The sequence below is a fragment of the Macrobrachium rosenbergii genome, chromosome 56, assembly GCF_040412425.1.
Source record: "Macrobrachium rosenbergii isolate ZJJX-2024 chromosome 56, ASM4041242v1, whole genome shotgun sequence".
NCBI classification, from domain to species: Eukaryota; Metazoa; Arthropoda; class Malacostraca; order Decapoda; family Palaemonidae; genus Macrobrachium; species Macrobrachium rosenbergii.
The window spans coordinates 77,559,910-77,583,843 of NC_089796.1; the positions used below are offsets into that span (position 1 = coordinate 77,559,910).

General features: G+C 40.3%; 1 pseudogene; it reads left to right on the forward strand.

The window, feature by feature from the left end:
• Positions 1-23,934, forward strand: part of LOC136836385 (gastric triacylglycerol lipase-like) — a 53,119-nt pseudogene that overhangs the window by 25,181 nt on the left and 4,004 nt on the right.

Sequence of the window (23,934 nt, forward strand, 5' to 3'; positions counted from 1 at the left end):
TTGCCGCATCACTCTCTCTCTTTCTCTGCTAAAGAAGAACGTATGAAATTACGAAAATTGGAAGTGACTAATTTCGTGTAGTCAAAGATCAGCAGACCTGAAACTCAACATTTTGACGTCAGTGTTTTCTGTGTATCAACAATTCGGAGATGCGCTGAACTTGCTGGAGACACATACAGTGGTTGTCACACCTCGAGCGCTGCGCACTTTTTGCGCAAAAGAGGAAGCGCGCTTAGATTGCGTCTGATTGACGATGGCAGCCGCCTTAAATTCCTCCGAAGATGGATGGGTCGGGTGCGATGACATTGTGACAACATCGGCTGCAGTATTATCATGTGAGGGTCAGTTCCAGAGAAACAGTGTCCCTGTGAATTAGGGATAAGTCCCATTTGGATGAAACTTCCAACATCATTAGCTCTTAACACAGGTATTCCTGTACAGAATGACCATCAGCAGTACGCCTATTCCACCTCCCCCCTCGCCCACGTACACTGCGCCACTCACCATCTTGCTGGGCTTCTCACGCTTCTTTGATATTACGGCCCTTTTATTCAAACGCTACTTCCACGCCATCTACCTAGCACTGTCTATATCTCTGTGTCCTTTCTTCCAACAGCCAAATTATAAACCCTATTTTTTCTTCCTTATCATTCTCCATTTTCCCTTTGTGACCAGACCACCTTAAAACATAATTATCGTTTTTTTTTATAAGTACACTTCTTGCTCCACACATACCATACAGAAAATCCATCTGTGCATCTTTACCTCTTTTTTTGCTTTTAAATTCAGTTTTCTTTGTCATTATCTGATATGAACCTGATATTCAGGAAAAGTCAAAGCTAACAGTCGAGAAAGTACCCGCTTCTGAGTTAAATGCATCAGAAAATTGGAGGGTGGGTGATCAGCAAACCAATTTGCAGCCCTCTAGCCTCTGTAGTTTTTAAGATCTGAGGGCGGACAGAAAAAGCACGGACGGACAGACAAATAGCCATCTCAATAGTTTTCTTTTGCAGAAGACTAAAAAATTGACAAAGCAACTCAAGCTCGACACGGAATACGTATTGGAAAGGAAATTATCGATCATTTGAGCCCCACGAGAACGAGAGAGAGAGAGAGAGAGAGAGAGAGAGAGAGATTTTCTGATCTCATGAGGGAAATGGGTGCAGTAGAACCTGACCACAGGACTTTTCGAGTTGCGTGTGCATTACCTACAATGACCGTGCATTCCGTCTTGTATTTGCCAAGTAAGACACAGGCATTATAACAAGAAAGCTTCTTTGCCTAGCGGGTTCCATTCTGCGTTTAATTTCATAGTTAAGTGAAATGGATTTAATGTCTGTTTACGGTCATGGTTGCTCTAGTCGTATGCCTGTACTCGAAGAATAATGAAAACAGAGGGGAAGTAAACAAGAGAGAGAGAGAGAGAGAGTGGAGAGAGAGAGAGAGAGAGAGAGAGAGAGAGAGAGAGAGAGAGAGAGGGCGTGGGCGTGTGACGCGGGTGGCTTTATGTTTTTCTAATGAACCAAACCTTATTACGGTATAGATTATATTATTTTATACTCTTCCCCAAGGACGGAGCTGAGCTATTATTAATGCAGGATATTTGCATACCAATGCGTCGGGAATGTTACCTATGCTGATGCCAGACGTCGGAAATTAGACGGATCCGTCTTGGGGCCTGTGGGAGGATGTTATGAATTCAGATATGCATGTAGCATCATCATTAACATCATCACCACCACCATCATCATCATCAAAAGGCCTCTGTGAAATTCATCCCCTCGCGTCTTTTTTTCCTATTTTTTGCTTCGACAAATCTCCGCTCTTTTCCTTATCTAGTGATAAGGAGTGCTGTATTCAGCAGTAATGTTTTCCTTTACATAAGATTTAAGTGACAAAGAATAAAAAAACACTTCGGCATCCTTCTGTTAACATTAAATTTATGTGAATGTAGAAGTCGTTGCGGAGTGGAACGCCAATTCATTTTTTAGACGAAATGATTTTTAATGACATATGACGATCGAGGTAAATGAAACATATTTGAAATGAATTAACCGTGAAGCACAATTACTATATATCTGCAAACGCTCAAATAAGAGATAGAGAAAAAAAAACTATTGGTTCTGCTGTAATCTTGAGATTTATCGAACTCTCTTGGAACATATAGCCCACTCTCCACATAACGACACAGAAACCTATCACTTACTTTTTTTAGATGACGTTTGCAATACACACAAACAAACAGAAGCGAGCGAAAGCATGAGCCTTAGTCACACCTTCATGAGAATTGGTTATATTTGTACGAAACTCGAAAAAACCTGACGGCGATAAATCACGCTGCCGGAGGCGTTGACGGAATTCCCGGGATGACGTTGCCGATTCTGGAGTGGGAGTGAACGCGAGAAACGGGTTAATTAGCGGTTACATCTGATTCCCTTTCACTTTCACCCACTCTCGCCGCCCTCCGGAATGGGAAAAGCAAAACCTGCAGGAATCATGATTTCCTATTTATTCCGCCACGTTTTATGGCGTGGTCATGTCATTCTCGGAGACGCTCGTTGTTTGTATGGTGAAAGCAAGTGGTGGTATTGCAGTGGTAAAAACTTGTCAAGTCGCGTGGTTTTGGTGTGATGTGTTTGGGATTGTCGAAGTCGATGCCGTGGTGAGCGTTGAAAGTAAACGAACAACATAGTTCAGGTTTGCACGACAGAACTGCTACCGACTCCACCTCTTGGCTCTGGCTTCGTCCTCGCCAGGAATGGCAGGAAAAATCGAGGAAAGAGGGCGAGAGAGAGAAATGATGACAAGGACGGAATATGCAGAGAGACTGGAGGAGAGAAATTGGCTGGAAAACTGATACAGATGAAGTATGCACTCTAATTGTTCCTACTCGTACATAACTAGACTAAAACCTTACACTGAAAAACTGGAATTTGTTTTTTAGATCAGTGCAGCATTTAGATATTGGTTTGGATGGCATTTATAATTGAGCTTGATTTGATCACCTCTCAAGCTTGACCTAAGTAAGTCTTAAGTGGCCTTTTAAGAAATTAGAAATGTGTGACTCATTCTTTCCCTTCTCTGCTGTCATATTTTCTCTTTCTCCCATTCTGGATTCTTCCTGAACCGGTTTTACACTGATCTTGAGGGATTCTCTGTCTCCTTCGGCTCCTCCAGGTTACGAGTCGAGAAATGATGTATGTCTTAATGAATAAAGTGAAGACAAAGCAACCAAGATGTCTTTAATTTAAAAAATGATCAAAGATTACTTAGTGATTTCAGTCAACAGAACCTCAACCTCTAAATCACTTTTGACTCGATTGATTATCCAGTTAATTCTCCTTTTAAGTAAAGGGGAAAGGCGATCTTTAAATCTGATATAAATAGTAAAGCGCGTCGACATTTTAAAAATGTTCGTACAGAAATTTTGGGTCGTAGATGCATGCGTTTTCATGCAAGTGTTCATTGCTGAAGAGTAACAGAATCTTTTGAAATTTTCCGAGAATCTGCGTGTATTCTTCTTCCCGGCTTTCCTCAGCGTTCTTGGTCATTAGTAGAACTTCCGCTGTGCAAGAAGAGATCCTGGTGGCATTGCTCAAGAGGAATGAATGAATAGAACATTTTCTTGAACAATTAAATGACATATCCGTCCTCTTTCCCTGCCCCGTTCTCTGTTTAGAAATATGAATTGCTGCAACGTAATTCAAGTACCGAACGCGGAATGATACGAATTTTTCCACCCCCTGCCATGTTTTGAAAAACCACTGTGAGATTCTGCGGAATTGCCGATTTATTTTTCTGGGTGGGTGAGTGTTAAGCCACGCTTCATTTCTTCAGAATTGAACGAAATTTGTGCTTGCGAAATGTGCAGTGAGAGGGAAACAACTTACTTCTGTTCTGAATACATACCTCCTTTGGACACCGATTACAAATATCCATCGACAAGGGTGATTATGATGTACGGGTAGATTTGTTTCGTTCGCTTGATGCAACAAGTTAAGACAAACTACAAAATTTACGGTGAAACTAGGCTCTGTCTCAGTGTCATGATCGACATATACGTGGCTCTTGATTGTGGTATGGCTGTCTTCCTGAATGTTCAGTTGAAGATTGGCCGTAAGTCCGAAATTTGATCATTTCTCTCAGTATGGAACGAGCTGAAATTGTGGTAGCGAGTGGGCCCATTTGTTTCTGGACCAGTCAGTTGTCATTTCAGACAGATATATAGTATTAGGTTCTTACTTTATTGTTTGTTAGCTAGCACAGGTCTTCAGATGCAATGCTTTGTTGTTATTCTTTTTTATTTAAGGGTATGTCTTATACTGGGGCACAATAACTCCAATGCTCCAGAAGACTTAGCCATTGTCTTTAGCCGAAGGCTCAGATATTGCCTTTAGCTATTGCAAAAACATGACAAATGTCTATTAAGATGTAGGTGAAAAACATTACAAAAATTATGAGTATCTTTATCAGCCAGAGAGAGAGAGAGAGAGAGAGAGAGAGAGAGAGAGAGAGAGAGAGAGAGAGAGAGAGAGAGAGAGAGAGAGAGAGAGAGAGAAATTCTTATATTCATCACTTCTGAACAAATTTTAAATTTGATATACTTCGATATTCTTTTTCGCAAATTCATGGGCATGTTGCATATTGATCAGTGGTATTTGCTGTTGTGCAATTCTACCCCCTTCCTAAACCATATTATTATTATTATTATTATTATTATTATTATTATTATTATTATTATTATTATTATTATTATTATTATTATTATTATTATTCCAGGGACTGCTGAGAACGTAACTACAAGGACAAGAATAGCCAGACCCGAATTCTTACATACGAGTGTTGGTAGAAATAACGAAGGAAAATTTAAAACAAAGAGAACAAGAAAAAAGGAACAAGATAACACACGAACAGGAAAAAATAATATGCAGAAAGTAAGAACCAGAAAAGACGAGTATTTTTAATGCAGAAGCAGACAGGAGTTTCAGTAGTGAATCCGGACATTACGTGTTCTGTAGAAGATAAACTGAAAGCTAAACTCGAGAGATCCCCTTCAAAGGACTCAAGATGAAGCTGAGACTAGGAGTCCTTCGCGTGTTGTCGGTCCTTTGCTTCGTCGCCACTGCTGCAGGACACCCACACCGGTCTCCTAGGCAGGCATCCTTCCTCACCACCATCATCAATTCTCTGCTTCGACCCAGCGGAGATAAGGCGGTTGGGGAAGACACAGTAAGTTGTGTGCAATTGGTATTTTACCCCTTAGCTAGTTCATTCGATTGTTGTCGAGACATCTCAGGTTGTAGTTGTTAGATATCAGTTATATTTTGTGGTTTTTGTGGATTGTGGGCATAGGATAAGTTTCGTGACATTTTGAGATGAATCCAGATGTACAGCCAGGAAGATTTTTTTTCCCCTTTGCCGGATGAATGGTTGGTGTCTTTAGTTTTACTTAACACTTTGTTTCTTTATTTCTATTCGATCATTCCATACAATACTTCATCATATGACCTAACCTTATCCTCACCTGGGGATAGCTTCAGGAGTTCTTCATCCAGAACTTCGGTGCTGAATATCTCATGTAGTACTTGTACCGGCACGTCTCTCTCCACATCACGCCATGGCCTACTCAGCCCACATCTCTGCTCTCTTATCTTCCACAGGCATATATACCTATTTATCTATTTACGAAAAATATGCAGGCCAACCTTGATAAAATCACTCCAACGTGACCACGTTTTTTTTTCTCTCCCAACACTTGAATTACTGTCGTGTCTAACAGCATGTCACTGATGATAAAACCTGACATTGTTGACAACAACAACGATTGCTTGATAAAGGGGCTGTAGCACTTCAAACACTTCAGTTTGAGAATCCTTGAAAATCCGACGATAAACTGGGACATATACAGTCCTTGTTCATGGACGTGAAATTCACTGGTTCACATGTTTTCATGTATGGCGTGATGTGAAAAGTCAGAGAAAGGACAGTAGGTACAGGTGCGAAGGTGAGATGAGAAACTGTGTATTGATTGTGAAGTGTGGATGATACTCTTGATTGGGGATAGTGAAGAGGAACTGCAGAAACTGGTGAAAGATTTTGAGAGCGTTTGCGCGAGGAGAAAGTTGAGAGTGAATGTGAGCAAGAGTAAGGATTTAAGGTATGAAGAAATCAGGAAGCAGTGAATCTTGATGTGGATGGTGGAAGAATGGAAACTACTGATTCGTATGAATATTTGGAATTAACAGGATGGTAGGATTAGAGATTAGGAGAGTACAGAATGGGTGAAGTGACAGTGGAGGGTTTGCAAAAGGTCGAGATTTTTGTGAATTACCTGAGGAAGCAAAGGTTGGAGTGTATGAAGTGAGTGTTGAGCCCACTCCTTTATTGAAGTGAAATGTGGATGTTCAATGCAAATGAAAGAATTGTAATGTTTGAGATGAACTATTAGCACAGTTTATGTAGTGTAAGTAGAACTGATGGGGTTAGGAATGTGGAGACATGCAGAAGTGTCAAAAAGTTTAGTTGAGGTGAAAGAAGGGACCAGAGTGTTCTGAGATGGTCTGGACATGTGGAAAGAATGAAGGAGGATGATAAGCTGGTGAAAAGGAAATGCGAGAATGCTTGTGAAAGGTGTTTGACCTACTGCTGGTGAGTCCTCTGTGTAGGTACATGAAGCAACTAATGTTGTGATTGTTTTACCGCACCGACAGTTGATACACAATTCAGCATGTAAGTATGAATATGACAATGACTATATATATATATATATATATATATATATATATATATATATATATATATATATATATATATATATATTATAATTTATGTGTTTTGTGTATAAATAATGATATATATATATATATATATATATATATATATATATATATATATATATATATATATATATATATATATATATATATATATATATATATATATTATTGTGTACATTCGTGGAAGAAGCAACCTAGTTAAGAACATGTTTACATTTTGGTTACTGCAATTCCATTACGTAAACGGCTCGCCTAAGGTTTTTAAGTAACATCACTGTTTACTTTGAGAGTGAAAGTGGGAACCTGACTAAGCTGTTTTCTCCGGTGTTATCTCGAAAGCGAATTTTGGGACAAACAAGATCTTGAGCCTTTCGTCAAGGTCGTCATCGGCCATTTTTGACGTTCTCGTCCTTGAACCCCGTTCCTTCACAATGGAACCTTTCTTGTTAATTGCATTAGAGGCGAAATTTCTCCGATTTTAGCTCATCAAAGCCCAAACGGTATATACTTTGAAGTTGTTTACTCGGCCTTGTTGATTGACTTAGAAAGTGAAGTGGCTTTATCATCATCTGTAAACAAATTATCGCTCTCCGATCTACTTCGCTCAATGACAGTTGACCTACCGTAAAGATTTCTCTCTCTCTCTCTCATACCATACGTTTTTATGTACGCAAAAGCCATTTTGAAACTCTCTCTCTCATATCATACGTTTTTATGTACGTGAAAGCCATTTTGAAAACTCTCTCTCTCTCTCTCTCTCTCTCTCTCTCTCTCTCTCTCTCTCTTTCTCTCTCTCTCTCTCTCTCTCTCTCTCATACCATACTTTTTATATACGTAAAAGCTGTATTGAAACTAACTCGCTCTCATACCATACGTTTTTATGTACGTAAAAGCCATTTTGAAAATCTCTCTCTCTCTCCCCATACACACACACACACACATATATATATATATATATATATATATATATATATATATATATATATATATATATATATATATATACAAAAATGTGTAGTTATTCTCAAATGGATAATCATGGGTTTGATTAGTATTCTAGTTACCAGAATTTTAATTTTTTAATTCGTGACAACGAAGCACTCGCCACGATGGCACTTTAAATCGCATTTTCCATATGTCACGGCAAAGTCAAACGTAAATTGAACATCTCTCGGTCTGTGAATTTAAAGGTTGCATCACTCCCACTTTTTTTTTGGCATTTTAAGTATTGCTATTCGTGTTGCTCATGAAGCAAGCGCGATGCCACAAGCTTTGTAAAAACAAACATTTTATTGTTAGCAAGCTACTTCAGAGTCCCTTCAATGAGGACCCAATAACTTCTGCTGTCATATCAATACTGGACGATAATTTTTTGTGTCTGTATCCAGACTAAGGCTCTAGACTACAAAGTAGAAGAAAACATCAGCGACTTCTATCGATTCACTCTCCTTTCCCTATTTCAAAACAACAGTTTTTTTTGTACAACCGACAGTGATAGCGAGGAACTGCGCATCTCTGATAATTTCACAAACAGCCTCGGTCAACTCAAAACGGGCAAGGACCTTGTAGCATAGACAGTGAGAAACATCTCTCTCGCTAGCCTGAAACTTTCTGGTTTTGAATAGTCCTCTTTCACACTAGGCTGTAATTAGATTCCGTCTTCATTGCCCTTAGGTTCGTAATGAAGGAAGAATATATGTGAAATTAGGATGGTGCCATAACGCATATTCCATCCTCACGCCACAGGTTATATATAAAATACTGTTCTCCACCTCCTCTTCTCCATCATGTGACAATCCCTCCTCCTCCTCCTCCTCCTCCCACTCTGTTTTTTCCTCCGCCTCCTCCTCCTACTCTGTCTTTTCCTCCTCCTCCTCCTCCCACTCTGTTTTTTCCTCCTCCTCCTCCTACTCTGTTTTTACCTCCTGCTCCTGCTACTCTGTCTTTTCCTCCTCTTCCTACTCTGTCTTTTCCTCCTCCTCCTACTTTGTCTTTTCCTCCTCCTCCTCATACTCTGTCTTTTCCTCCTCCTCCTACTTTGTCTTTTCCTCCTCCTCCTTATACTCTCTTTTCCTCCTCCTCCTCATACTCTGTCTTTTTTCCTCCTCCTACTCTGTCTTTTCCTCCTCCTCCTCTGTCTTTTCCTCCTCCTACTCTGTCTTTTCCTCCTTCTCCTCCTCTGTCTTTTCCTCCTCCTCCTCCTCTGTCTTTTCCTCCTCCTACTCTGTCTTTTCCTCCTCCTCCTCCTCTGTCTTTTCCTCCTCCTCCTCTGTCTTTTCCTCCTCCTACTCTGTCTTTTCCTCCTCCTCCTCCTCTGTCTTTTCCTCCTCCTCCTCTGTCTTTTCCTCCTACTCTGTCTTTTCCTCCTTCTCCTCCTCTGTCTTTTCCTCCTCCTCCTCTGTCTTTTCCTCCTTCTACTCTGTCTTTTCCTCCTCCTCCTCCTCTGTCTTTTCCTCCTCCTCCTCTGTCTTTTCCTCCTCCTACTCTGTCTTTTCCTCCTTCTCCTCCTCCCACTCTGTTTTTTCCTCCTCCTCCTCCTACTCTGTTTTTACCTCCTGCTCCTGCTACTCTGTCTTTTCCTCCTCTTCCTACTCTGTCTTTTCCTCCTCCTCCTCTGTCTTTTCCTCCTCCTCCTCTGTCTTTTCCTCCTCCTCCTACTTTGTCTTTTCCTCCTCCTCCTCATACTCTGTCTTTTCCTCCTCCTCCTCCTCCTCCTCCTGCTCTGTCTTTTCCTCCTCCTCCTCTGTCTTTTCCTCCTCCTACTCTGTCTTTTCCTCCTACTCCTCCTCCCACTCTGTTTTTTCCTCCTCCTCCTCCTACTCTGTTTTTACCTCCTGCTCCTGCTACTCTGTCTTTTCCTCCTCTTCCTACTCTGTCTTTTCCTCCTCCTCCTCCTCATACTCTGTCTTTTCCTCCTCCTCCTACTTTGTCTTTTCCTCCTCCTCCTCATACTTTGTCTTTTCCTCCTCCTCCTCATACTCTGTCTTTTCCTCCTCCTCCTCATACTCTGTCTTTTCCTCCTCCTCCTCCTCCTGCTCTGTCTTTTCCTCCTCCTCCTCCTCTGTCTTTTCCTCCTCCTACTCTGTCTTTTCCTCCTCTTCCTACTCTGTCTTTTCCTCCTCCTCCTTCTCTGTCTTTTCCTCCTCCTCCTCCTCCTGCTCTGTCTTTTCCTCCTACTCTGTTTTCTCCTCCTCCTACTCTGTCTTTTTCTCTTCCTCCTGCTCCTCCTACTCTGTCTTTTCCTCCTACTTTGTTTTCTCCTCCTCCTACTCTGTCTTTTCCTCCTACTCTGTTTTCTCCTCCTCCTACTCTGTCTTTTCCTCCTCCTCCTCCCCCTCCCCCTCCGTCTTTTCCTCCTCTTCCTACTCTGTCTTTTCCTCCTCCTCCTCCTACTCTGTCTTTTCCTCCTCCTCCTCCTACTCTGTCTTTTCCTCCTCTTCCTACTCTGTCTTTTTCTCCTCCTCCTTCTCCTCCTACTCTGTCTTTTTCTCGTCCTCCTCCTCCTCCTTCTCCTCCTACTCTGTCTTTTCCTCCACCTCTTCATCTTAGGACACTTTGACTTTCATACTCTCATGAAAGATTATACGATGCTTAAAAGTTTGTTCCCACAACCAACGTGTTTTCCACCAAGAGAAAGTCGCCACCTACGTAACTTCTCAAGAGTTTTCATGCCATTCGTCAGTGAATTATATAGCATATTCTTGTATTTGTCTGGGAGAAAATCGTATATATTGAAAGTCACGTTACCTTTCGGGATATGTGCGTTCTCAAAGCGATCGTAGACTTGGGAAGATGAGCCTGGCAAAAATTGTACCCGTTGCTTCAATCACGGTACCTTCCTAACTGTGGCAGTCATTTCTGGCTCTTTTATTCTCGTAGTCAGTGTTTTGCTGTAAGTACTAAAACGTGCGGCACTTTCCGTGGTTTTTAAAATTTTGGCTGCTAAGACCAGAGTAGTTTCAACTGAAATACTTCTATCTGTTGTTTTGTTCAAGTTACATCTTCATATTTTATCATGTGAGACGTAACTGAAGTCTAGGATGGAATGATATTGCATGAATGAAATTGAAAGGAAGTATCTTAGTCCTTGAAGAATCTGTACAGCCGCCGGCACTGAGAAGTTTCTGGTGTATAGAGATTAAGGAAGAACACAAGCAGACGGAGTCAAAGCTCTCTGTTCTACACATGCAAACTATTTTCATCATTACCTTAATATTTCTACTCTTTGAAATACAACTGAGACGCAATGACGCACTGAATTAAGGAGGAGCAATACTTCGAATCACCTCTAGATACGAAGTGAGAGATATACTGAAGTTGTTCAGATAGGAGTGACAGATAAGCCATCGAAACGTGATAATTTACGCAAGGTTCGTGCGTGCGCGGACGCTTTGTAACGTAGGTATACCATTAGGCAATCAGCTCCGGGGGAAACGAAACATCGGTTTTTCTGCCGGAGAAGACCGAGGGTCGACGGAGTAACTTAAGATGAACAAAATCAACATTGAACTTGACTGATTATGAACTTGTAAGCTTAACCATATCAACATTGAACTTACTAATTATGGATTTACCTCTTTAGTAGAGCCTGATAAAACTATTCGAGAAACAAAGGGAGGTTCTGCAGGGGGGTAGCGCCGTCAGTGCACCTCGTGCGGTGCACCGTAGGCATTACTTAAGGTCTTTGCAGCGTGCCTTCGGTCCCTAGCTGCAACCCCTTTCGTTCCTTTTATTGTACCTCCTTTCATATTCTCTTTCTTCCATCTTGTTTTCCACCGTCTCCTAACAATTGATTCATAGTGCAACTGCGTTGAGGTTTTCTTCCTGTTACACCTTTCAAACCTTTTACTGTCAATTTCCGTTTCAGCGCTGAATGACCTCACAGGTCCCAGTGCTTGGCCTTTGGCCTAAATTCTATATTCAATTCAGTTCAACAGAGGGAGGAGAAAGTGACAAGTTTTTAGAAGTGAACAGTTTAAAGACATTTGAAATAATCAGTTGTACCAGACGACTCTTGAGAAAACTGCTCATTTTAGCAGTGAAAGAATCGAGACTAGAATATCGCTTTTATAGAATTCGTTCGTTTTTCAATTCATCTTGATACCATTAACGACGAAGATAAGGATATTGTAAAATAATGAGCGTTTTTGCGTTGTTATGAATTGTGGCTATCAGCATAACCTTATTATAGGTTCTAATCGACGCAAACGCTTTCAGAGTTCGCTGTCTATCTAAGGGTATATTATTGTTCGGCCGTCGGAAGATTGTGAAATACTTGCTGCCGTATCGGTCATATCGTATAGAAGCATTCGTGGTACTAATGATTATAATTACCCTAATTATTAACACTTTCAGAGTATGCGATAACAACATTGATAATATACTCCTTCCACTTTAGCTTCATTTGATAATGACTGTAATGACGACGATTAAAGCTGCGTAGTAAACAAGTAAAAACCCTACCATTCATGTGGCGTTGTATGCCAGTGACTCTTGATATACAGTATGTATATCACTTTGCTACGCTCGGCGTTGGATGCGATGATATATTAAGCAATTATTGTGCGCCGTTTCCTCAGAGAGAGTAAAATGAGCTATGCAGGCATGTTTAAGGACTGCTTGTCGTGAACGACACGAACTAAAGCTTTGGGAGTTTTTCCTTACAACGGGCACCCATAAAACAATGTCTTCTCTGCGGTTGCCACTGCTGCTCTTCTACATTCCTTCTACTGCTACTTCTGCAGTAGCTGCCGTTGTTCCTTCTGTAGTTCCTTCTACTTCTACTGCTTCAGTTACAGCTAGTGTTACCTCTTCATTTACGGCACCTGCTGTTTCTGAGAGTATAACTGTAATTATTGCTCTGAAGGCCAGTACTACTGTATAGTTCCACCACTGTAGTAGTGATTGCTCTTCTTATCACGCCTTTTGTCGTAATTGTTCACCAATAGTAGCGCGCTTAACAGGCTTCAGTGATTTTCGCTATTGTCATGGTGATGACCTTTGAATGAAGTGAAGTGGTATCTGTTTGGAATGGTTGAGTCATGTGGGTGAGTGAAATTAAGTAGGAAATGGTTTTGTCTGATGATTTAAAATCGTCAGTTGTTCATAGAAGTGATTTTTGTTGAGCTGCAGTTGGGAAAAATGAGTTGAATCTAATCCTTGCTTTACAGAACCCGCTGTTCAGTAGTTTGGCTGAATTTCGCTGGATAATGCTTTAGCAATTTTTTTTTTATTTACTCAAGGCTGCGCATTTTTTAAATGTTATCGCTAGGTCTGAATTGGCAGCCGAACATCTTGGAGTACTGAAGGAAAGGAACATTTACCCATTCTCTGTTGAATCGCATACGATTTTTTATTCAAAAGCATTGTACAGAATTTTCAATTACAAAAGATTAAAATCTGGTTAATCTGAGAGCAAGTCAAATGGGAAAGGGGGAACGACTACATCGCCCCAGAATCGCCCCCCGCCCCCCGCCCCCACACCACGGTCCAGGACCAGCAGTAGTAGCGGCATGGGCGGCAGTGAAGGGTGGTCCCCTTTAAACCAACTCTCCCACTCACTCTCCCTTTTCTCTCTCGGGAGAGCTTCAACCGTTATATGGATTGATATTCCACCGAAAGCAGATTTGAACGCGGGTTGGAAACGGTAAATGCACGCGTCGTGGGTTGTGTTGTTTTGTCTACAACGTTATTGGATGTTCAGATCCATTTCACATTTCGTTTACATTCAGGGAGGGGACTATTTATCTGCATACGCGAAGGTTTTAGGAGCATTTGAGCCGAAGAATAGCACAGGATGATGCTATTCCCGTCTGTAGCACAGGGGAACTAAAAAGGATGGTTTCGAGTCAAAACTCTCAAAGATTCCTTTCTCCTTTATGACTTCGTTTGTATGCATTACATAACTTCCTTCGCTCTGTAAATTATCATGCGATAATTTACATGAAACTCAAAGCTAGCGAAACAGGATTAGTAAGACAGTCTAGCCTTCTCGTGAAGAGATAAAAAAGAATGCATCAGTTGATTTAGCACTGGTACGAGTTCACGTTTGTGCATCTGCACCTCAATCATATTAAAGAATTGGGGGTTGTCCTCAACAGTATTTTTCCTGCGTCTTTGTTCCCGTGCTGTGACCAAACCTGACGCTTGTTGCCATTCCTGTTTGATTTTTCACGAACTTACTTCTAATTAAGAAGAGGTTGTAACATTCCCTTCACTTGTTACCTGAAATAAGGCGAACATACATACGATTATCTAGTCATGATCCTCGCCTCACTGTTGACAGGGCATGGACTCGTTGTCTGGGCGCAGCATGGTACTTTTACGTAGATTTTCGTCAGAGCCCAGTGCCCCTTCTTAACCCTGGCAGGGAAGTGCGTACCTGGTAATTAGTTTGCATGTTTAGTACTTAATGTTAATATGTATTATATGTATAAATAAATGCATAAATGCCTGTGTTTATGCATGCGAAGGAACCCGACAGCCGGCAAGGTTGTGGTTTCTTATGCAGAAATAGATCCCGTCGTCTGAACCATCATTAACAGCGCGTAGTGATTAAAAGGACCGATTGTGTGTGTTCTGAGAAATACTTTCACCGTTTAGCGCGATCGCCGACTGTTTTACAACTCTCTCTCTCTCTCTCTCTCTCTCTCTCTCTCTCTCTCTCTCTCTCTCTCTCATGAGATTTCCTATATGTACCTGAACGGCACAAATACTGTATCTTTTTATGAAGAAAAGAAATCTGTATTTTCATTTTTATATAAAGGCACATTTGTCTAGTTCCTATACAGTTATAATTAGCATTATCCTTCGTTGCTCATAAGAGAATGAGGGTGGAAAGTAAGATGGAAGAAAGGCAATATGAATGGAGGTACAGTAAGAGAAATGAAAGAGGTTGTAGCCAGGGGCCGAAGGGACACTGCAAAGAACCTTAAGTAATGCCCACAGTGTACCGCATGAGGTGCAGTGACGGCACTACCCACTGCGGAGATTATTTTGATTATTATTATTATAAGATATTTGGCCATTGCGTGTTCCGGGCTAAACAGACAAGACGAACCTGATAGTTTTTTTCAAGTCGGTGGACAGCAGTATTCGCTCAGGCTGATCTTGGTTTCTTCTTCTTCTTCCCTCAGGCTGATCTTGGTTTCTTCTTCCCTCAGGCTGATCTTGGTTTCTTTCCTCAGGCTGACCTTGGTTTCTTCTTCTTTCCTCAGACTGATCTTGGTTTCTTCTTCTTCCCTCAGGCTGATCTTGGTTTCTTCTTCTTTCCTCAGGCTGATCTTGGTTTCTTCTTCTTCCCTCAGGCTGATCTTGGTTTCTTTCCTCCCAGGTATTTGATCTTGGTTTTCTTCTTCTTTCCTCCAGGCTGATCTTGGTTTCTTTTATGCTTTCCTCAGGCTGATCTTGGTTTTTCTTTTTTTTTCCCTCAGGCTGATCTTGGTTTCCACTATTTCTTCCCTCAGGCTGATCTTGGTTTCTTCTTCTTCCCTCAGGCTGATCTTGGTTTCTTCTTTCCTCTGGCTGATCTTGGTTTCTTCTTCTTTCCTCAGACTGATCTTGGTTTCTTCTTCTTCCCTCAGGCTGATCTTGGTTTCTTCTTCTTCCCTCAGGCTGATCTTGGTTTCTTCTTCTTCCCTCAGGCTGATCTTGGTTTCTTCTTCTTCCCTCAGGCTGATCTTGGTTTCTTCTTTCCTCTGGATGATCTTGGTTTCTTCTTCTTTCCTCAGACTGATCTTGGTTTCTTCTTCTTCCCTCAGGCTGATCTTGGTTTCTTCTTCCCTCAGGCTGATCTTGGTCGAATTGCCGGTTACGACGTCGAGACACATACCGTGGTCACGAATGACGGTTATCTCCTCACCATTCACCACATTCCGCCAAACGCCAAGCAGCCGACGCTCAGCTACGAGGATGCAAGGTAAGAGAGAAGTGTCCCAGACTGTCTCACCTGTAGACCTTGGTCTCAGACTTGTCTGAGTTAGCGCAATTGGTTGACTGTACTTGTGAGAACTGGACTGTTTAAAGTGGACAGATGTTACTGATCTAAAGTAGCATGATTCCCGTACGTCTTCGCTCTACGATGGCATGTGGTTTCAGATATGCTTACTTAGAGATACCCTATATTATTATTATTATTATTATTATTCTATTATTATTATTATTATTATTATTATTATTATTATTATTATTATTAGATAAATTAAGGCACAGACACTTCGAGCACGGGTAGCATTCCCTCTTATTAGATTCGCCAATCATCAGCATTGACGGAAAGACAGGAGGAACCGAAAGGTTTTGTATTGGTACAGTGTCCCGTCGTGGTACTCAACCAGATTCGCAAAGCCAAGGACTAGAGAACTCTAGAACTTGCATAAAGCTAGCTCTCGGGAATAGGGAGTAGCACGCATTTCCTTAAGAAGTATTGGCAGTAGGGACATTTCCGTATTAAGTACTGACAGTAGGGGCATTTCCTTAAGAAGTACTGGCAGTAGGGGCATTTCCTTAAGAAGTACTGGCAGTAGGGACATTTTAACTTAATAATATTGGCAATAGGGACACTTCCTTAATAAGAACTGGCAATAGGGACATTTCCTTAAGTACGGCAGTAGGGACATTTCCTTAATAAGTACTGGCAGTAGGGATATTTTCTTAATAAGTACTGGCAGTAGGGACATTTCCTTAATAAGTACTGGCAGTAGGGACATTTCCTTAATAGGTACTGGCAGTAGGGACATTTCCTTAAGTACTGGCAGTAGTGACATTTCCTTAAGAAGTACTGGCAGTAGGGACATTTCTTAATAAGTACTGGCAGTAGGGACCAGGGTCCAAACTATTCTAGGAACCGTGGTTGGGACTGTGGAAGGGAGGGAAGGTGTAAAATAGGAAACCACTACTTTGAGCCATTTTTTCTGGAAGACGGAAGTCCAGAGGTGTTTTCGACATCCAGAAGGTAAAGCTGATTCCGTACAATTCTGGAATATTCATGGCAAGTGCAATAAACCTTCCTCGCCTTTTGGGACCATAGCTTTGCCTAATTCGTCAGACGAATTTCATACTACAGTAGCATATCTTTTCATCTACGAAAATTCTGATTCGAAGTGAAATTGTTACGTTTTAGTTTTCTGTAAAAGAAAACTATTGTGCCGGCTTTGTCTGTCCGTCCGCACTTTTATCCTATCCGCCCTCAGATCTTAAAAACCACTGAGGCTTGAGGGCTGCAAATTGGTATGTTGATCATCCATTCTCCAATCATGAAGCATACCGAATTGCAGCCCTCTAGCCTCAGTAGTTTTTATTTTTATTAAAGGGGCCGAAGGGACGCTGCAAAGAACCTCAAGTCATGCCTACAGTGTACCGCGCGAGATGCACTGATGGCAGTAATCCCTTCCGGGGGCGAGACAGTATGATGTTATAATAATGCATAGCCCTTCTTTGGCTGAGTCGGTTGAGCTTCGGACTGTCACTCGATGGGCCGGAGTTCAATTCCCCCGGCCGGCTGATGAAGAGTTAGAGAATTTATTTCTAGTGATAAATTCATTTCTCGCTATAATGTAGTTCGGATTCCTGCAATAAGCTGTAGGTCCGTTGCTAAGTAACCAATTGGTTCTTAGACACGTAAATAAGTCTAATCCCTTCAGGCCAGCCCTAGGAAGCTGTTAATCAGCTCAGTGGTCTGGTAAAACTAAACTATACTTTTATAATAATGCATTCATTTATGTACCTATTGCAGTTCATGGGAATATACACTTTAATGATTTTTTTCACAGATTAAACTCCACTGTCTCTCTAAATAACGTGAGATCTGAAAGGAGCCCTGAAGCAGATAAACCTTACCACACGAGTAAACCTAAGAGAACGAAGGTGGTGTTTTTGCAGCATGGGTTGATGGGGTCGTCTGACAACTGGAATACAAATACGAAGGACGATTGCTTAGGTGAGGATAAAATGGCGAATTTATTCAGTTAGAATGGTAGTTAGTTTTGCAGCCCGTGATAACCAGCCTCTTTAAGTGGTAGTTTTTAAAAACCCCCGATCAGGAGTTCGCTTAAGAGTAGGTGTACTACTAAGACTTGAAATCGAGTCCGGATAATGTGGACGTTGCTTCGGAGAAGGAAGAAATATTTGGCTTGAAACTCATCTCCTAAAATTCCTCACTTATTTAGCAAGACGGTGTAACATTTCTAACCCCAGTAATGACTCTGTTGAAGGGAATAATAGTAAAGTATTTCTTCAGTCTACGTCATTTATTGTCGCCCGGTTTCGTCAACCTTTGTAAATGAATTCACTCCACGCGGTATTTGAATGCAAAATAAGTATTACGGTTACGTCTTATGACTACCACAACTGAAGTGGCCTTCAGCCCTAATTTGACTTATTTCCTCTCGTCCCAGACCTCAGAGGTCCATTGCAAGTTCGTGTAATCTGGTTTTATCCCAAGACCTTGGTGTTAACCCTCTTGCTCAACCAATTTACATCGTTGCTTGAATCATGTACGTTTTGATAAGATTTTCCTCATAGATTTTAGGTTTTTTCATGCAGTGGACATTTTGTGGTGCACATACAGTATTTCTCCCTTAAGGGGAGAAATCTCTCGTAATGAAGAGGTAATCTTTTACCAAAGTCTTAATAGGGAATTCCAGTTAACTGTCAAGATAAAACTCCGTTTTTATTGTATATTTTACACGTATAATTCTTCATTCTCATTTCTGTACCCATGTATTATTTTTGGTCATCGACGTTCCGCGAACAAATATTGTTTGATTTTATCTTAATTTAGCTTCTCTTTACACAAATCATATCTTGTATATTGAACTGTTTGTTTTAAATTTTTATTGCTGTAAGTTAATCCTTAAATCTCCGTGGCAGCGTACTTACTGTCAGACGATGGATATGATGTCTGGATGGGAAATATCCGAGGAAACATCTATTCAAGAAAGCATAAAAACCTGACGCTCGAGGATCCTCAGTTCTGGAAATTTAGGTGAGATTGCTTTCATTAATATCATATTTTCATACAAATTCTCGAGTACTTTACATGTGTATGGCAAATGCTGTTTGAACACAGGGCATCAATTTCGTCACATTATGAACAGTTTGGGTAACTTTATATTGTCATGTTCAAAGGTAAACTATCGTAAAATGCTCTTGTTTATAAGAAACTTAATTTACTGTAGGCGCACGTATTATAATAATGTTACTTTTATTGAGGAGAAATAACTTAGTATTTGCAATAGTTACCGTTGGAAGGATCAGCCTAAGTTTTCGATGTAATTAAAGGTAGCCAAAGAAAACGTTCGCAGTACTATAGATGAACGTCTTTATGTTATGTTTACCCGTATACGTACTGTGTCTTTTATGATAGTGAACAGTACCCCGACGGCTAAAGAGCTGAGGTCAATAGTAATAATAAATGTGGATTTAAAATACTCGTGGGGATCTTGAAGACCAAAATGGAAACTCATATTAGAACTATAGGGATAATGCATGAACTGCAATCAGGCTTTATGGCACAGAGAAGAGTTGATAACCTGTACGTTTTGGATTATTTCATTCAAGGAACATTCAACACACCCCTAATTTTTAGTATCTATAGACTTCCAGAAAGCATTTGATTCAGTGGACAAGAAAAGTCTTATTGTGGTTTTGATGAAATATGGACTATGGTATGCTGAGGTAATAAATGCATTACCAAAGTTATATACAAATGACACTACCCTGTCTCAACAATATATAACAAGAAGAATTAAAGTGACAAATGGCATAAGACAGGGGTGGAATGGATCAATCATATTCTTCCTCTTAGTAACTTACCTTATCGTTGAAAAACTAGAAAATGCCATGGAAGGTTTTAGTATTGGAAATCTAAGAATTGTGACACTACATGCAGACCATTGATTGATCCTAGGCCATTCCTTGGAAGAAATAACAAAAGCCATATGAATTTTTGTGGAAACAGCAGGTGAATGTGGCTTAAATGGAAAGAGAGATAAAGTGGTATATTAAAAATCAACAACTGGTACAGATGCAGTCATCAGTAAAAGTTGTAGCAGGGTGAAGATAGGGAAGTACAAATTAGAGATAGCTTTGTCATTCAGCAGGTTTAAAATACGGTTTGTTACAGCTTTGTTAGGATAGTTTTCAAGGAAACATTTCAATTCTTCCATGTTTCCGCACATTTTTTATGAACTAGGGACAGCCCCCCTTCCATCCTCCTCCTCAGAAGACAACTCCTCAACTGTTAGTTGCTGTGCCTGTGAAGGTCTTGCAGTTCTTTTGTGGTGAGTTCTGCCTTATGCTCCACATCATCATTAGTCACCCTCAAGCTATGGACTTGCAAAGGGACGCAGCATCCTCCACAATAAGCTAAACCTTGCTGGCATCTCAAGCCCTCTTAGGAACCATAAGGACTTAAGTACAGTACGGTTACTGTACTTAGCACTCTATTATGAAAAACACAAACACACCCTCGCAAAGTTTAGCAGATATGCGTACTGGGTAGACAACTCTTTCCTTTGTTTCGAGTGTGAACTATGCACATGACAAGTTAACCCATACATGTTCTAGCTGGTCATCTTTGCCTCATTAATCATGCAGATGTCTGTTAATGGAGTAGATTTTTCCTTGGACAGAACGTCCTGTAACTGAGGCATGACTATTCAGTTTCAGGGTAATTTTATGGAAGAAGATAGTTTAAGCTAGTCTGGTTTAGTGAGATGCGTGGTTAAAGTTGGGCTGGCTGGTGGTTACTTAGGTAGGTCAGAATTATCTGGGTAGGGTTTTTCTGGATAAAGTTAGCCGAGTATAGTGTAATCTAAAGTGCGACTTTGGTGTGTTTGGTGTAACTGATTTTAGCTCAGTTTCTCTTACCTAGTAATATGCAGTGCACTGAACAGACCCCCATTGCTGTCAAGATATATTTTTTGGCTAATTATTTAATCATAGCGACCAAGCACTCAGAATTGGTATTTTTGGTTACCTTAATTTTTATTGACTGATATCTTGATGGTTTTTTTGGTATGTCAAGATCTTTAATTCTGGTAACCAAGGGTATATGAAAGAAAACTGTACTGCAATACTGTAGCTATGAAATATTTTGAGTTGGTAAATTTTTCGTAAGATAAATTTTTTTCATTGCAGCTTTGATGAAATGGCAAAATATGATTTGCCTGCCATGCTTGATTTCGTCCTTGAAAAAACTGGTGTGGAGAAGCTACACTATGTTGGGCATTCAATGGGTACAACAGTATTCTTTGCTCTTATGAGCTCGCAACCTGAATACCAAGAGAGAATTGCATCGATGGTTGCCCTGGCCCCAGTAGCAACAGTTACAAGCATCAGTTCACCTATCAAATATTTAGCACCAGTGGTTAATGATCTACAAGTAAGTTTCTGTGTAAAATGCTATTAATGAAAGTTAATAAAGGACTGAGAGGATTAAGAGGGGCCTAGTGAATATAAGACAATTTGATACCAGTATGGAATTACAGTACTTCTATACTTTAAGGGAGCATGAATTCCAGAGAAAGGCATGAATAAATTTACACTGAATTTGTAAGGTATTTTGGTGTGATAGGTAAGCAACATGACAGATATCTGTAAACACTGTGTGAAATAACATTTACTGCTGTATTTAACAACTCGGTGTATTATTGCTTTTCCAGTTTGTCCTGAGATTATTTGGCAATGATGAGGAGCTTATGACAAATCCATTACTCATTTCTTTGTGGGACCCCTACAAAGCATGCAGTAATCAAGCATTATGTGAAAATCTTCAGTTTTTGATAACTGACGGATCCATCAAGAGTTAATCAGGCAAATTTCTGTTGCCTGTTGATTACTGCATAATAATTCAAATATATCATATGTAGAATATTCTATATAATGCTGGAGTAGTAATTATAAATTCATGTAATTCCTGGTAATGTTTACCTTTTTCCCAGACCATGGTTCCCATTATCCTGGACCCGTGTCTGCTGATCTTTCCACCAAACACTTCTTCCACTTCTGCCTGCTGATTTTCTTCAGGTAGGTTAGTGTTCTGAAAAAAATGTAAGACATGGAAAATGTAGCGATCGGGTCTAACCTTTCACAAATGAGTGGTCAAAACTGGAACAAGACATGGTTGAAGAAATTGGACAGTTAGGTGGGGCAGGGCCTAAATAAAAAGAAAAGCTAATGTATTTGATATTTCCCTAAGGAAATTGTTTAATGCAGCATGATTCTGTGATCCTGAAGTCCTTCAAATGTAAGTATGAAGATTGTTGAATTTTGGGTCCAGTTTCACCCAGCTGTCCCTCCTCAGCGGTTCTGTATTTGTCAGCAGAAATAACTTTCCCTAATTATATATATATTTTTTGGATTAAATTGCATTGTTACATATCAGTAATCCACCTGTTAGGATTTAATCCATGTGGGTATGAGTGACGGTCTGGTTAGTATTTTGTCAAATGATAGTTTTGTATTATTGGCTAATCTTCCTTACATGGTAATTCTACCTGTATGATATACCTGTCATGAATTTCAAAGTTGTTCAGTTTGACCTCATGAATTTCAAGTTTAGTAGTGATTGGTAAAGAGGCTTTTTCCATTACTTTTGGTCAGTAATGGCTCGGAATAGGACCACGTAACTTCCTGCCCCCTAAGTTCCAGAGTGTGTAGCCCAGAAGGCTTCAAGTATGCCCTGGTGTATCAGAGGTCACCTTTTATGTTAATTAGGCTACATAGGTCTGGGCCACCAAAATTCCTGGAACGGTTGCATTGTCATCCATAATTCCCATGTTTATATCGTTGGTTTTGAAAGGATATAAATCCTCAACATTTATGTGATTGTTTTTTCATATTCCATAAAGCCTTCATGTTTGTGTATTGACAAGTGTACATTTAAATTTTGTATGTATTTCCACCACGTATATACTTTCCATAAGGCAGAAGGTTATTTTGATTCTATTACCTTCATCCTGAGGATGCTAAGGGATGTGACATTATCTCTCCTCTCACTGAAAGGAAGTTCATATGGTTTTCCATACACAGTATTTCATCTCTCCACACCATCCACTCATTTTCACATGACACATTTAATTTTGAAGCATGTAGCAATGAGTTATCCCTTTCTTGACTTAAATCTTAGCTGAAAACCCCTTATGGACAAAGTCAACAGCCTACAGACCCAAGAGGACTCCAAAGGGAAATCAGCCTGCGAAGAAAAACAAGTTATAGGAAAAGGTGATGAATAATTAAATATGAGGGAATAGAATATAAAACAGGCACCTGAATTTAAGAGAAAACAACAGAAAGCAAGAATGAACTTGGTCGTCTCTTAAACATTTGGAGATGAGAAGACTCCACAACTGCAGCAGGCAAACTATTCCACAATATAGTTGTAGCCAAAACTCCCAGCAGACTGAGTAGTATTAAACCTGATACTAGAAAATGACACCGTTTGCTGTTGTGGTTCATTTTGCTGCAACAAATACAGTGAATTGCCGCAAGTCAGCACTGAGTCTGCAAAACTTGAATGCTGACGTAACTATTCAAGAGATTGAAATGAAAGTCAGCACCTGAAGACCCTACTGGAGAACAGTACTCCCAACAAGGAAGGAGAGTTAAAATACTTGGATGTGAAAGCTTCATCCTGAAACAATTGGAAAAAATTTCTTCAAGATACTTTCTGAGAAACAGGGGAAGCAATATTGCATATATGCTTCTCATAACTTGGATGTCTTATCAAATGTTACACCTAAAATCTTCAGAGTCACTAACATTTAAAACTGCACCATTTAAATGCAAATCAGGATGCACAAGGTTAAAGTGTTACTGAACATCTATCATACTTTGAGTTGCAGAAGGTTAGTAAGTCTTGTTTCATGGAGCAAAAATGAATTTTTCCAGTTGGGGGTAGGAGTCGTGTCTTATTGTAATGAGCTGGATGTCTGATTTTGTAGCATTCTTAACATCAAGGATGGCTTTAGAAACCTGGTTTTGTTCTCCTAATTCATACTTTTATGTCAAAGCTAACCGAGTAAAAAACTTTATACCTTCAATCGTGTGTTGAATCGGAAAGGAAACAAGAGGGGGAGGGAAACCTATGTGCAAAAAATGAGGAAAAACATTTCTACATTTTAAACCCACTTCCAAATGTTGGCTGTACAGGGAAAACAGT